General features: G+C 39.1%; 1 protein-coding gene across 7 annotated transcripts in view; it reads left to right on the top strand.

The window, feature by feature from the left end:
• The window catches only part of SPIDR (scaffold protein involved in DNA repair), a 602,461-nt gene that overhangs the window by 295,248 nt on the left and 291,448 nt on the right, over positions 1–15,765 (top strand). The gene's annotated exons all lie outside the window — the stretch shown is intronic.

Genomic DNA, 15,765 nt, shown 5'->3' with positions numbered 1-15,765 from the left:
TGGACTCTTAGGTAGTTTCCATATCTCTGCTATTGTAAAAAGTTCTGCTGTGAACATGGGAGTGCAGATATCTTTTCAAGTTAGTGTTTTCACTTTCTTTGAATAAATGCCCAGAAGTAGAATTGCTGGATCATATGGTATTTCTATTTTTAATTTTTTTTAAAGACTTTATTTATTTATTGGAGAGAGAATGAGTCAGGGCAGAGGCAGAGGGAAAGGGAGAAGCAGACTCCCTGTTGAGCAGGGAGCCCGAAGCGTGGCTCGATCCCAGGACCCCGAGATCACGACCTGAGCCGAAGACAGACGCTTAACCAACTGAGCCACCCAGGTGCCCCTCTATTTTTAATTTTTGGGGGGGAACTTCCATACTGTTTTCCACAGTGGTTATATCAATTTACATCCCCACCAACAGTGTACAAAGGTTTCCTTTTCTCCACATCCTTGCCAGCATTTGTTACTGTTTTTCTTTTTAATGCTAGCCATTCGAACAGGTGTGAGGTGATATCTCACTGTGGTTTTGATTTTCATTTCCCTAGTAATTAGTGATGTTGTACATCTTTTCATGTACCTGTTGGCCTGAATAGCCCATATTTTTTTTAAAAAAGATTTTGTTTATTTATTTGACAGAGAGAGACACAGCGAGAGAGGGAACACAAGCAGGGGGAATGGGAGAGGGAGAAGCAGGCTCCGTGAGAAGGCCCCCTGAATAGCCCATATTTTAAGTGTTTTTCCTTTTGTGCAAAATCATTATAATTGGAAGATTTCTTAAGGTTATTATTGAAGCCCAATAAGAGGCAATTTACTTAGTATATATTATATTCAGGCAACGAAATATAAAAGTACAATTTAAACCTTTGGAAAATTCGGGATGCAACAGAATTTTTGTTTAAATGCCTTTTTACCATGTGAATATTTCCTTTTCTTCAATTATATTTTGTGTTGAAACATAACACAAAGAAATAAGACCAGAAAATGTAGACATGCAGCTTAACATGTACATATAAAGTAAGTACCACTATAACCACCATTACTCTTACTACTCTTATTTCTTTTATTCATTTATTCAAGCTTTTATTAAGCAACATATATCCTGCCACCACTGACATAGCTGTCTGACCCTGTTATAGCATTATAATTAATTATTTCTTGCTTTCTTATTTAAAATAGTAAAGCTTTATTCTTTAGAAGGAAGCAAAACAGTATTTTGCACTTGAAGATGTTTTAATAATGTCTGTAAAATTTTACTTATTGAAGTGCTTTTTGGAAAATCAGACAAAAGAAACAAGACCAGAAGAAATAAAGTGTATTAGTCCTTAGGAATTGTAGAGAGAGTGACTACAGTGAATTACTCCTTGAAGAATATTTTATTTATACAATTTCAAGAGAAATAGAAGGAATCCATATACTATTCCTTGTGCTGATGATCAACTATAATAAATACTCAGGATAGTGCTCTGGAGCAACTCTAATGCTTTTAGGCTTTCTTCACATTGTATAACAGTTTGGAAGTATTAGTAAATATTATAAAATTGTAGAAAACCAGCAAACAAAGGTTATCATTAGAAAAGGTGTTGAGGAGTGCCTGGGTGGCTCAGTCGGTTAAGCGTCTGCCTTCGGCTCAGGTTATGATCTCAGGGCCCTGGGATCAAGCCCCGTGTCAAGCTCCCTGCCTACTTCTACCTCTCCCTCTGCTGCTGCCCCTGCTTGTGCTCTCTCTCTCTGTCTCTCTCTCGCTCAAATAAATAAATAAATAAAATCTAAAAAAATAAAAATAAAGCAAAAGGTGTTGGGACAGAATTTCTTTTATAAAAGAAGAAATTTATCAAAATCAAATATATTGCTTTTATAATTAAAGAAGAAGGGAGAAAAATGTGAGGTAGCAAATAGCACCTTGGATTTTACTTATGAACTACTAAAATGTGTACCATTGTATCGGGAGGTGAATAGCTCAATAATGAGCCTGGTTTTTCCAGTGAGGCAGGTTTTCGAAACTCAGAGTATAAGGTGTTGTTTGTCCTTGAGCGTGATCAGCTGTGAACAAGCTCAGAGGCTTTGTTTTGTAATCTCTGACACTACAAGTTCCCATTAGGCACTCCTCCTGGGGCTCTCCTTGTTACCTGCACAAACCTTACACAGACATTTCCGTGCTCTTGATGCAAAGGAAGGCTGAGAATGGAAGAACACTGGCCCTGAGGGCACCCACTGCCCCCAGAGTCCCTCTGGCCAAGCTCAGGAGTAGTGGCTGCAGGACCTGAAGTAGGGTCCCTTTGGCCCTGTTGGGAACAGGCAGCTAGAAATATGGCCCCTGCCTCTTTCTCATTGCTTTCAAGGGACCCCTCTGAGGCTGGGAAGCCCCTGAAAATGGGGTCATTTTTCAGACTCACTGCTTGAGTGGTCAAGAGAGGAAGAAGGAATGTCAGGGCCAGCATTTTCTATACAGAAACAGTGGTGTGAGCAGGAAGAAGAGTCAAGAATCCTGTGTAGATATGTGTGTGTCTAAAAGACTTATCTTTGCTGCAGTATTTTCTCATAATTAAAGAATAATTTGGGGTAGAAAATGTTAGGCTGATTATTCCTACCAAAGCAAGTTGATTGGCAAATTAAGAGCCCTTTATTTAGATGAAAAATAATTGTTAGTAAATACATATGATTTCATCTAAGTCTCCTGTAGCGGTGTTTTTAAAATTAGGAAAGAGAGCTGTGGTGACCTGTTCATTTAATTTGTCCAATTTGGGGCAATACTTTATGCCTTTTAAATATTTTGTTTCTGTAGGGACATAGGGGATTTTGGGCATAATAGGACAAGTTTATAAAACAGTGTATGTTTATTTAGATTTACAGAATGAGAATGACATGGATTGAAGAAGGGTTGTTGGTTTTATAGTCCAGAGTCTTTAAAAAGTCATTTAAATTCTTTTCTTAAACTCCCTGATCTACCTTATTTACCACCCTAGTTTCAATTGAAGGGACACTGCTATGACCTACTCAGTGTGGGTCAACTACAGTTTGGCTGGAGAGGGTTTGCTGTAGTTCCTTTTCTTAACTTCCCCTTTCCTTTGGGGTCAAGAGAGCTGTCTCTGGATTATCTCCAGCTTCCCTCTAACCAATAAAACCAGAAAGCCAATTACATGTCTAAGCTTTATTTTGTCTCTTTTCTACCCACATTTTACTGTAGCCATGGTATTTAATATGGTTCTTTGCCATCATCTGCAAGAAGAATTCACATGAATACTCTAGGCTGAGGTAGTCAAGTCAGGAAACAAACTGTGATATTAGTTTGTCCACTGTTAGAGCTGTGATTTCATGTCCTAAATAACTACAATTTCCAATGATCCTTTTAAGTGTAAGTTAACAGAGGACTTTCATAATTTATTTCATAACTTTATTAAAAATAAATGATGGGATCTGAGAAATAGAGGAAGGAATGCTTAATACCAAACTCAGCTCTCTGGCTAGTGTACCTGTCACACTTTAGCTGCTTCTGCCACATCCATTTTTACCTTCATTTTTTTTTTTTAAGATTTCATTTATTTTTTTGACAGAGAGAGAGACAGCGAGAGAGGGAACATAAGCAGGGGGAGTGGGAGAGGGAGAAGCAGACTCCCTGCTGAGCAGGGAGCCCGACATGGGGCACAATCCCAGGACCCTGGGATCATGACCTGAGCCGAAGGCAGACGCTTAACGACTGAGCCACCCAGGCGCCCCTTTACCTTCAATTCTTAAAAATAAGTTATTTCTTATGAATTTTTCTATGTAAAAAATCTATAAAATGTGGTTTGGTGACACAGCAGAATTCAGTGATGCTTTCGGTTTCCCTGTAGATTTACTTAATTTATGCTGTCTCCATTTCTTTTTATATGAAAAGAAGAATAGTAGTTTACAGTTTTAAGATTGTTTTCTCATAGGCCTGAGGTTTAAAAGAATCTTTATTTCTGTTGTAAATGATCCAAAAATAAGACTGCACAGTTAGCCCATTCTGAATGAATTATGTAGTAGGTAAAACATGTTTCCTGTTGCATTCCATATGTGGTTCAATAAATAAAAATTCATTCGCAGTGTTCAGTTGGGACCTTGTCAATGATGAACATTATCTACATCTTAAAAACCCTGATTTCAACCATTAGGAAAGTATTGATACTGGCAGGGCAGCTTTTTTTTTTTTTTTGGCTTTCTTGAACCGATTGTCTTTTTTACTCTCTAGCCTAGTTCAGTATCACACTGGCATTTGTCCATGCTGTGAAATCTTATGTTTGTCGTCTTAACCTTTCCACCAATCTAGTTTTCCAGATTTCTTCAGCTCATTTTTATTTTCAAAGGGGTTATAGGTTTTGCACTTGGGACCTGTTGCCTGGAGTAGATGGCTTGAGAGGACAAGCCCAGACTTGTCTGTGCCTATCTTTCAGCAGAGATTGCCGAGGAAGAGTGCCAGGTAGAACTGTTTGGTCACCAGTGTGAATCGTACTAAAAGAAAGTGATCTAAGAATGGGCTCCAGCTCATCACACAGTCCCACCTATATTTCTGAACAGATGCACTTGTAAATTTTCCTCTTAACAAATGGGAACCTTTTCAGCCTGCACACAGAAAAAACAAGTTCTTGGATTAGTAAAATGCCTTGTAAAGTTGTAAAAAAATTAGAAGCTGTGTTCTTGTATTGTGATAGTGATTTAAATGAGTGGCCAGGAGGCCTGCTTTCACACCCCTTTTCATCCTAGTGTGATGCTTCATTTCCATTAATTGCTATCTTTCTGCAGCACTCAACACAGCTGGTCACCCTTGCTTTAAGGATAGTGCTCCTTCCTGGTTTGCCTCTTCTCATGTTCATTTTCCTTGTTGGTTCTTTTTCATTTTCCTTGTTGGTTCTTTGCTGGCTCCTCTTTTGTGTGCAGCTTCAGCAGATGTTCCTCAGACTTCTGTCCTAGCCCTCTTCCTGTCCTATATGCCCTTGATGGGTAATCGAGGATCTCTATGCTGCCTCCCCAAGGACTGCCAGGAAGCTTGGTAATTCTGTGTCCTGCTGCCTTTCTTGGCCCAGCCCCAGCCCCACCAACACCTAAGAATTCTGCAGGTTCCACAGACCCAGTATGCCCCAGCACTTGCCTTCCCTGGTCTATTGATTGAGCAGTTTTCAGTTGGACTTTCTTGTACATTTTTTTCAATCCATCTCACCCCTAGATTCTGGTGATTCAGCCTCAGAACTGTCTCTTAAGTCAGATCTCTTCATTTATCCCATCTGCTACTAGTTAAGGCTCAGAGTCCCTCATGCCTGGATGATTGTGTCAGTTTCCATCTGGTCTCCCTGCCACTGACCTTTCCTCATTTTCAGCCTATCAGGGTCATCATCCTAAAAGGCAAATCTGATAATTTCACGCTTCTGCTTTAAAATTTCTTTTGACTCTTTCTTGTCGTTGGAATAAGTGTTCACCACCTTTAAGCTGTCTTGTGTGGCATTCTTGGTCACATTCTTGGCCCAGCCTACCTGGTGTAGTCTCATTTCCCACTGCCCCCTTTCTGTGCTACCACACACATGTGCACAACACTAAATACTTCCTTCGTGGGTCAGCTATGTCCTTCATGATACGTTTGGCTACTGGGCCTAATATACTTTTCTCACTTTGTCTGTAATTTTACTGCCAGTATCTTGTTATACTGTAATTATACAAAGTATAAGTAAATAATAACTGAGCAGAGTGCTGCAAAAATATATAGGGCTTACCTAGCAATTCCAGTGCCTGGTACCTCAAGAAGTGTTTATGAAATAAATAAATAGATGTCAGTGGTGAGTTTAAAAACATTACATGACATCTGAGTGCAAACATGGTCCTAGTAGGGAGATACTGGTTTTGGTCCCAGCTCTGCCAGAGCCAAAAGCCTATGTGGGTCATGTGATCTGTGCCTCACTTTCTTTACTGATAAGAGTTGAAATTGTTAAACGTTGGGTTCTTTCTATTTTTAAAATTCTGTCTTGCTGTTTTACCTTGTCTTGTGTGGTGTTTCCATGTAAACGCACTCTGAGCATTTTTCACTAAGGAGTCCCTGTACGTGTTTTACATCCCTTGCACTTTTTCCGTGATTGGAACTCTCTGGTCTCTCCCTGCATGCTTTTTGAAAGAGGCATTTTCATGACATCATCTCATTTTAATCCTTAAGCTAATTTCCCTTCTCCTTTCCTCCCCTCTCCCCTGTTAGTGTTTGTTATAATGTTGTTGAAAAGAGACAGCACCCAAGACTAAAATACTTTTGTTTAGTAGTTGTGAATTTGCTGTACTCGTTAGGACGTGCACTGCTCTGGTTAATTGTAGGTTTTGCCCATTTTGACCTAATATAAAGTGACTTAACTAATGAATTAGAAGTTGTTCATTAGAATATCCTTTATTAAAAATAGAGAACAGCAGCTGGTAATTTATCTCATTAAATGTTCAGAGATAAAAGTGTTAACCATTCATTCCATTATTTTTTGTATTAATAGTTGTTACTGAGGGGGAGTGGGTTGAGGGTTGATATGGAATAAGTATCAAGAATAACATGGAAGTAGTGGCACCCTGGACTCTGTTAGTGAGTGCATCAGTAAGTGTATTTTCAGCTCTTTTTGCTACACAGATTTATAGTGTTACCACATGTAGAGGGTGTGCTGTTCTGTACAGATGCACATGCAGTTCTGGGCTTCTTCAGTATTGTTTAGAGGATGGTGGGTGTGAGCCTCTAAACTCTAGAGCATTCTTCTAATCATCCACAATTAGTTGCTATTTAATGATTCCTGAAATTTTTCTCAACAGATTTATTTTTCAGTTGATGTTACATTTAAAGAAGGGATATTTAGATATCTATTTCTATACTTTCTCTTTAGCCTAAAAGTTGTTTTCAGTGTGATTTTTGGACACCACTTAAAACCTATTTTATGGGCCAAAAATATTACCTACAGTGTTAGGAAATAAGGTGTTTTAAGTGAGGAAGTTTTTTAATAAAGAGGACCTTGCTTTGTGAGTACTCAGAGTGGAAGGGGCAGTATGCACATTCAGTGGTCCTATACACTTCACTCCTTGGAAAGGTTAACCTGTAATGGCCCCTGTCTCAGTCAGCCCAGGTTGCCATAACAAAGTGCCACAGATCAGGGGTCTTAAACAACAGACATTTATTTCTCACAGTTTTAGAGGCTGGAATTCTGAGATCAAGGTGTCAACCACCATGATCCAGTCCCAGTGAGAGCTTTCTTCCTGGCTTATAGACAGCTGCATCTAGCTGTGTGCTCACATGACCTCTTTGTGCACAAGAGGAAAGACAGACTGCTGGTGCATCTTCTTATAAGGACACTAATCCTAATGAATCTGTGCCCCCATCCTTATGACCTCATTTAACCTTAATTCCTTCCTTAGAAGCACCATCTCTAAATATAGCTACATGGAAGGTTAGGATTAGGACTTCACATATGAATTTGGGGGGACACAAACATTCAGTCCAAAGCATTTTGCCCAAGGCCTCCCAAAATTCATGCCCTTCTCACATGCAAAATACATTCATTTCATCCCAACAGCCCTGAAAGTCTTAAGTCATTCCAGTATCAACTTAAAGTCTAATGTCCAAAGTCTCATCTAAATATCATCTAAATCAGAGGTGAGTGGGAGTCGAAGTACCATTCATCCAGTGGCATAATTCCTCAACAGCTATGAGCCTGTGAAACCAGACAAGTTTATGTGCTTCCAAATATAATGCTGGGACAGGTATAGGATAGACATTTCCATTTCAAAAGGAAGAAATGGGAAGGAAGAAATGGGTGATAAGTCTCAAGTAAGTTCAAAAACTACCATGGAAAATTCCATTAGATTTTAAGGCTCAGGGAGAATTCCCTTTGGTTCAGTGCTCTGCCCTCCAGGTCTACTGGGATGCCAGGATTATCCCCATGGCTCTGTGGGGCCTTGCACCCTTAGGGCTTTCTGCAAAGACCTCACCACTGAGGCAAGGAGGGGACATTTTGGCCCACCTAAACCAAAAAGGTAGACCCATACTTTGGAAACCAGGGGAAATAATCAGCCCTGCGGTGAGTGGCAGCCCTGATGATCTCCTCATCCTTTTTTGAAGGATCATGCACATTCACAAAAGAATAGCCCTATTGTCCTGTCCTGCAGAATGTAAGAAGTCTGACAGCCTTCCTTCATTCCTTCTGGTGTATGTCTCCTTCAGTTCAAATGGCAGTGTTTTTGCTCCTACATCCCACAATCTCTTTATCAAGTGATTGTCTAGTCACACCCTTGGTGTTCTCTTCCAACATGCTTTCTCATTTTTTTCAATATGGACAGGTTGAGAATTTTCCAAGTCTTGAAGTGCTGCTTCCTTTTTTGCTTAACAATTCCTTCTTCAATTCATCTCTCGCCTCTCGAATTTTACTCTTAAGAAATCAGGAGGATGCAGGCTATACATTTTACATTTTAGTTAGAAATCTCTGCTGAATGTCCAATCTCGTGGCTCACAAGTTCTGTCTTTCACAGAACACTAGAACAGGGGCGCCTGGGTGGCTCAGTCGGTTAAGCGTCTGCCTTCGGCTCAGGTCATGATCCTCTGGTCCTGGGATGGAGCCCCACATTGGGCTCCTTGCTCAGCGGGGAGTCTGCTTCTCCCTCTCCCTCTGTCTGCTGCTCCCCCTGCTTATGCTCTCTCCCTCTCTCTGACAAATAAATAAATAAAATCTTTAAAAAAGCAACAACACTGGAACACAATTCAGCTGAGTTCTTTGCTACTTTATAACAAAAATTGTTGTCTTAATCAGTTTGGGCTGCTGTAAGAAAATACCATAGACTGAGTAACTTAAACAACAGGTATTTAATTCTCACAGTTCTGGATTCTGGGAAGTCCAAGTTCAAGGTGCCAGTAGATTTGGTTCCTGGTGAAAGCCAGCTTTCTGGTTTGTAGATGGCCACCTTCTTGCTGTATCATGGCAAAGAGAGAGATCATTTCTTTTCTGTCTCATTGTAAGAGACCAGTCCCATTCATAAGAGCTCCATCCTCAGGACTTCATTATTTCTGAAAGCCCCACCTCTAAATAACACCATTAGGGATTAGGACCTCAACATATGAATTTTGATGGGATACAAAACATTCAGTTCATAGCAATCTCCTTTCCTCCAGTTTCTAATAATCTCCTCCTCATTTCTGTTTGATATTTCACCAGAATTACCCGTAACATACATATTTCTAGAATGTACCTCAGAACTCCTCCAGCCTCTACCTGTTACCCAGCTCTAAAGCTACTTCCACATTTTTAGGTATTTGTTACGGCAGTACCTAGCTTGAGCTGCCATAACAAAATACCTGTGTGGCTTAAACAGCAGATCAGGGTTCCACCATGGTCATAGATTTCTAGTAAGAGCTCTGCTCTTCCTTGTTTGTAAGCAGCAGCTCTCTGGTGGTGTGCTCTTGTGGTCTTTTCTCTATGCTTGGTAGAGAGAGAGGGAGATTTCTGGTGTTTCTTCTTATAAGGACACTAATCCTATCAGATCTGAGCCCCACCTTATGGCCTCATTCAACTTTAATTACTTTATTGGATGTTCTATCTCCAAATACAGCCACACTGAGAATTAGGACTTCAACATATGAATTTGTGGGGGACACAAATTCAATCCAGAGTGTACCCCTTCTTGTCCAGTTTTGTATAAACTTTGCTTAGGAATCTGTCTCCCTGGAACCTTTGTATAGTTTTTTCTTACTTGGATTTCTTAAAAAATTGGACCTTCTATTACCTCTTCACCCTTTCCCAAAACAGTACAAGCTACCTCTGCAGAACAAGTCACAGTGACATTCCTGGTGGTAGCACTGTGACACTGTGATCCCAGGTGGCTGGTGTGCTTTGCTAAATTCTGATTGTTCTCATTACTACAGACTGTAATGAACATTCCAATCGCCTGGTCAGTATTGTCTAGTCTTTTTTTTTTTTTTAAGAGTTGGGTTTCAGATTTCTGTTTCATGCTTAGGATTATTGTGGCTTTTAGAGAAGAATATTTTAAACTGGGTGAAAAGGCAAAAAAAATGTGGAATTAAGAAGTGAAAGCACAATTGTTTATAGTTCAGTAAGCACTTGTGGTTAACAAATGTGTCTGTTCATCATTGCCAGATGACTTAAAATTTTATGGGAGAACATAAATTTTAAACAAAATTATGCTGTTTACAGGATAAAGATACTAATTTCCTCAGAATATAGTTTTTAGGTATTATAATCTAGACCTACTGCTTGGAGCTTTCTGAATTTTATCATGAAATTACGAAATGAATCTGATGGCAGCTTACAAAATTTACTCAGAAACTAGTTTTAACAAACAATAACGCAATATTGCAATTAATAAGAGTCTCACACATTGAATAGTCACAGGAGCGTAATATTGCTAGGTGTTTGGGAATCATTGGTAAAATTAGGCATAGTTGTAACCTCTCAAAATAAAAGATAGTATTATTATGTACAAACAAATACAATTCAGATTTCAGTGCATGTTAATGAAAAAAAACAGTGATAAGATACAAAGAGTGAATAGATAAAACATCATTTGGATTTGATTTGGAATGTGTTGTTTATTTTTCTTCTTGGAGCATCACTTGAATCACAGTTAATTTACATTCTCTGGATGCATATCACATCCAGTTTAGGGAAGGGGAAGTAAGTTAAAATCATCTTGGTTAGCAGTGAAATTAAGGCTAGTAAAATAGTCGCCAAAGTTCTTTACATCAATTTGTATTTACATCTTTACATCATTTAGTTCATACATATTTATTGGTACTGATCCAGATTCAGCACTGAGTTTATGGTTTAGTAGACAAAAGTATTCATTTTATGTGTGAAAATGTTGGTAAGTAAGAGGTGCAGTGATGACATAAAGGAGAGCAATAAACTCAGCTGGATGGAAAAAGAAAGTTGTGTTCACGGAGTTCACCAGGGAGATGATGATGAAACTCTTTCTTAAAAGTATGGTCTAGTTTTCACCTTCTTAAAGAAATAATTAAAAATACTTGAGTAGAGCTGGGGAATTTGAGATTAGAGCAGCAAGAAATAACCAGTAACAAAGGCCTTTCTATACAATGGAAAGTAGTTTGGATTTTATCCAGTAGATAGCCATTGAAGGGTTCAAGCACAGGGGTGGCTATTATTAAATTTATACTTAAAAAGAGTACTGTAGTGGGCCTTATGTACCATAGATTAGAATGGCCAGGTGCTAGACTGGAAAGGTCAGTTAAGGCCAGGCTATTGTATTAACTAAGAGGCCTCAATCTTAATATATCCAAAACTGATGTCTTCATTACCAGTATTCTCCCCTGTCAAGGCCACCCCCTCCCCCGACACACAAACACACAAAGAAAGCTGATCATCTAGAAATCTTCTCTGTCTCAGTAAACATTAACTCTGTACTTCTACTTTCTCAGGCCAAAACATTGGAGTCATTCTTGACTCTTTTCTCTCATTTCCCATTTACGGTCCATCAACAAGTTCTTTTGGCTCTATGTTCAAAATATATCTAGTTTCCAACCACTTCTCACCAACTCTGTCCCCACTTCCCAGGTACAAGCTACTGTTATCTTTCCTAGGTTGCCACAGTAGCCTCCTAACTGGTCTCCCTATTTCTTCCTTTCTATCCTCGGTCTGTTCTCGGCAAAGCAGATTATGTGCCTTCCTCATTGGCTTCCCATCACACTCATAGGAAATAAGCCAAGTCTACACAATGGTATAAGACCTTGTCTCTCTCTGCTTGACCATTGTCATCTGATCTCCTATCCCCTGCCACCCAGGTTTAGGCAGACTCCATTTAGTCCTAGCCAGAATAAGAATGGACTCTTCTCTGAAGGGGTGGATTGAACTTTTGGGGAAAGCTGAGACTTCTAGTGGGGATATTGAAGTCACCAGAATACCATCCTGTTTCTTTTGGCATTTGGAGGGCTTAACTGAACATAAGAAGTACTATAGCCAATCATTTGAACTTGAGGATAGGGATATTCTCATTCGAATGTATTCCTTCTTCATTTTACAAGGCTGGGATTTCCATTTTTACTAAGAACTGTTTTATCTACTATTCATATATATGGATAGAAATTACTAGATCTCTGTGGTATACTTTCTATATGAATCCTTTTATTCATCTTTCTTAATCATTTAAAGTTTTTGGTATCTATATATATAGCAGAAATTAATAGAATAGGACATAGTTATTTAAAGGTATTATTTAAAATTTTACAAGTAACTAACAGAAGCACCCACATAAGACCATTTTGGTCCTAGAAGCATGTATCATTTTGGGGGTTGGGTGGGGGGAAGCTATAAAATACCTTTAAAAAGAATAAAATGTGAACTGATTATACCATGGTAATCCAGAGTGAGTACAACAAGGATAATTGTAATAATCACAGCTGGTGGTAACCGTGTCAAGTATCTGTTAAGGAAAGAGGTCCTACCTGTGCTGGAAACAGGTGGACTTTAAAATCCCCTGATGTCCATCCCCAAGGCTTGCTGTGCTGTCACCCCAACCTGTGTGTGTGTGTCTGTCTGTCTGTCGGTCCATCTGTGTGTACAAGTACATGATGGGTGAGGACTGAGGGAAAAAGGAATGGTGGGCACTTTTGATGTTTTGACCTGAAGAAGAGAAAAAGCACCAGTTTCAGAGAATAGTAGGCCATATACTTTAAAGCAAGATGCTGTGTAGATTAGTCTAATGGGATATCTATGAAGATAAAGAGAGAGTAATAATATAGGGCGAAATTCCATATTATTACGTAGCCAATGTTTGGTTAGTTAAGTGGAGTAACTTCGAGTACAACAAATATATTATGAAAAGTATTTCTCTTAGAAAAACTTAGAGATGTTTCTGTCCTCTAGAGGAAGATCACTTCAATATCTCAACATCTCAATATCCCCACATACTAACTAGTTTCACTTGGTACTTTCTTGTACAATTTTCATTAATTTCTTGTATAGTATTTCTAATATAAATATTCATGAAGTTATCATTATATATTAATTCATCAACATAACCTATTTAGGAGTTGACTTTGCATGTAAATGGACCCTGGCTACCTGTATATTTCAAGTACCTGTATATTTCAAAGAAGTCATTTAACCCAGGAGTCTCAGATACATTTTGTTCTTCTATCATTTACTTGATTCTTTTGTGACCTCTTAGTCATTTAAGACCAGATTTTTTTAAGAGCAGTTAGCTAATAAAATAAATCATTCACACATTCATTTGGCAAATGTTAGCCTTTAAGTTAAATATTTTCCATTTTTAACTAAGAACTGTTTTATCTGCTATTCATATATATGGATAGAAATTACTATATCCTGTAGTATACTTTCTATATGAATCCTTTTATTCCTCTTTCTTAATCATTTAAAGTCTTTGGTGTTATATATTACTATTTATGCTCTCCATTTGATCTTTGTGGCACTTACTCATCAGTATTTAGTACTGTGACAAAGTTATCCTCTTCTTTTATAGTGCGATAATCAGTGTTGACACTCTGACCATGTCCAGCCATAGTGAGAGCCTCCATTTCTCAAATGGATATGCTTTCTTTACATTTTAAACAAGTCTTATATTTTAACATAATAAAGTAGGGAAAAAGCATCACTCACAATTTCCTATCTTTAACCAGCATTTACCTGAGAGACATTTTGGTCCGTGACTTGTAAGGACACTCAATTTCTAGGATTAGACCTGCCAGTAATTCTCTCTGATCTTAAGAAAGTCATGTGAGCAAGTAACTTTTTTAGTTTTCTTATCTGCCAAAAAGGGAGATTAATATCTTCCTTATCTATTTCATAGGGTTATTGTAGGTCAAATATGATAATAGATTTGAAAATGCCTTGGAAAGTTAATAACATTGATAGTGACCATGGTGACAATGGCTGCTGCTATTACATGTGTGATGGACCAGGCCCTGCACTATGGGCTTTTTGTGTTACATCTCTTGATGTTTGCAGTGTTCTTGAGAATGGCTAATACTGTCTCCATTTAAAGATGAGGACACTGTTAAAAAGAAGATAAGTATAAGTAAGGTATTTGAGGATTTCAAAAGGGAAGGAATAGTTGCTTCTGGCTGGGATTCAGTAATCCCTTGCTCGTCAAAGTGATATTTTGACTGAGTCTTAACATCATTTATGCAAAATGTTGCCTTGCTGGCACAGAAATGCCTTTTACGTACCACCCATTTAATTAATCTTTGTTTGTAAAACCAGTATCTCTTATCCCCAGATTGAAAGCTTGCCTCAGATACACAGTTTGTCTTAGGTTGCTTTTTACTCTTTTATCCCTCACACAAAGTGGAAATTACGCTGCCTTGATTTCTTTAGGGAAGGCAGGCCACTGGTTTCTCCCTAAGGCTGTGTTGGAGGACATTTTCTATGAGAGACTTTAGAGTGCTTCGTGGAGAACATTGTGCTGTTCTAGCCCCGTGGTACAGCCTAGATGGCACTGCTCAGCATTCTTCACCAAGTCCATTTAAGTCACCAGGCATGCTGCAGTGTACCAGGACTTTGGTGATAGTCAGTACCATACAGTGTGTTTATTCTATGCTGCAGTACACAAGGATGATAGTCGATACCATAGATGATAGATAGATAGATAGATCTGTGTTAAGATAGATAGTTATTCTACACTGCAGTACACCAGAGTTCTAGTGATACTACCATAAAGCATGTTTTTTCTACACAGCAGTGCATCATAGAGTGTGCTTATTGAAATACCATACAGTGTGCTGATTCTTTGCCACAGTACACAAGGGCTGTGGTGATAGTACCACTAAGTATGTTTATTCTGGGGATGTCTGGGTGGCTCAGTTGGCTAAGTGTCTGCCTTCAGCTCATATATGGTCTCAGCGTCGTGGGATCGAGCCCTGCGTCAGGCTCCCTGCTCGGCGGGGAGTCTGCTTCTCCCTCTCCCTCTGCCTCCTCCCCGTGCTCATGCTCATGCCCTCCACCATCAAATAAATAAATAAAATCTATAAAAAAAAAAAAAAAGAATGTTTACTCTGTGCTGCAGTGCCTGGGCTGTGGTGATAGTTAATACCATGAAGCATGTTTATTTTACAAGTTATTTAGTGCTATTTATCTTCAGCAGAAACCATAGTTTTAGAAATATTGCCAGGATTTATCATAAAAATCTTCAAAGAGTGTAGTTAGTAGCAGTATGATTCATCTTAGATATATAGGTATTTCTGCTATAATAACTATGTTTCTACAATGTCTTACCTTCATACAATCTGTCAAAGGTCTATGGGAACTGTAGGATTGGGCAGACTGCTGAAAACCTATTTCACTTTTAGTCAGAGCTGCATAAGATGATAATTAGTACCCAAGGAGAGAACTTGTGCAGCTCAGGCAGACCACTGAGTGTGTCTGGAGGCTGCCAAGGCAGACACTTAGCCACACAGAGCCGAGAGGATGTGCTCTGCCAGACCATCTGATTTCATGGGCGCTGGAGTTCTGAACAACAGCTGCTGTCATTGGTTGATGGGAGAGGTTCCATGCCTACTGCACAGTTTTAGGGATGGGGTCTGACTACAGGTACAAGTTTTAAAAATTCTTAAAATAGGGACACCTGGGTGGCTCAGTCGTTAAGCTTCTGCCTTCGGCTCAGGTCATGACCCCAGGGTCCTGGGATCGAGCCCCGTATCGGGCTCCCTGCTCCGTGGGAAGACTGCTTCTCCCTCCCCCACTCCCCCTGCTTGTGTTCCCTCTCACTGTGTCTCTCTCTGTCAAATAAAGAAAAAAATCTTTAAAGAAATAAAAAAAATAAAAATTC

Source organism: Halichoerus grypus, chromosome 5 (assembly GCF_964656455.1).
Source record: "Halichoerus grypus chromosome 5, mHalGry1.hap1.1, whole genome shotgun sequence".
NCBI classification, from domain to species: domain Eukaryota; kingdom Metazoa; phylum Chordata; class Mammalia; order Carnivora; family Phocidae; genus Halichoerus; species Halichoerus grypus.
This window is presented reverse-complemented; position numbering and strand designations above follow the sequence as displayed.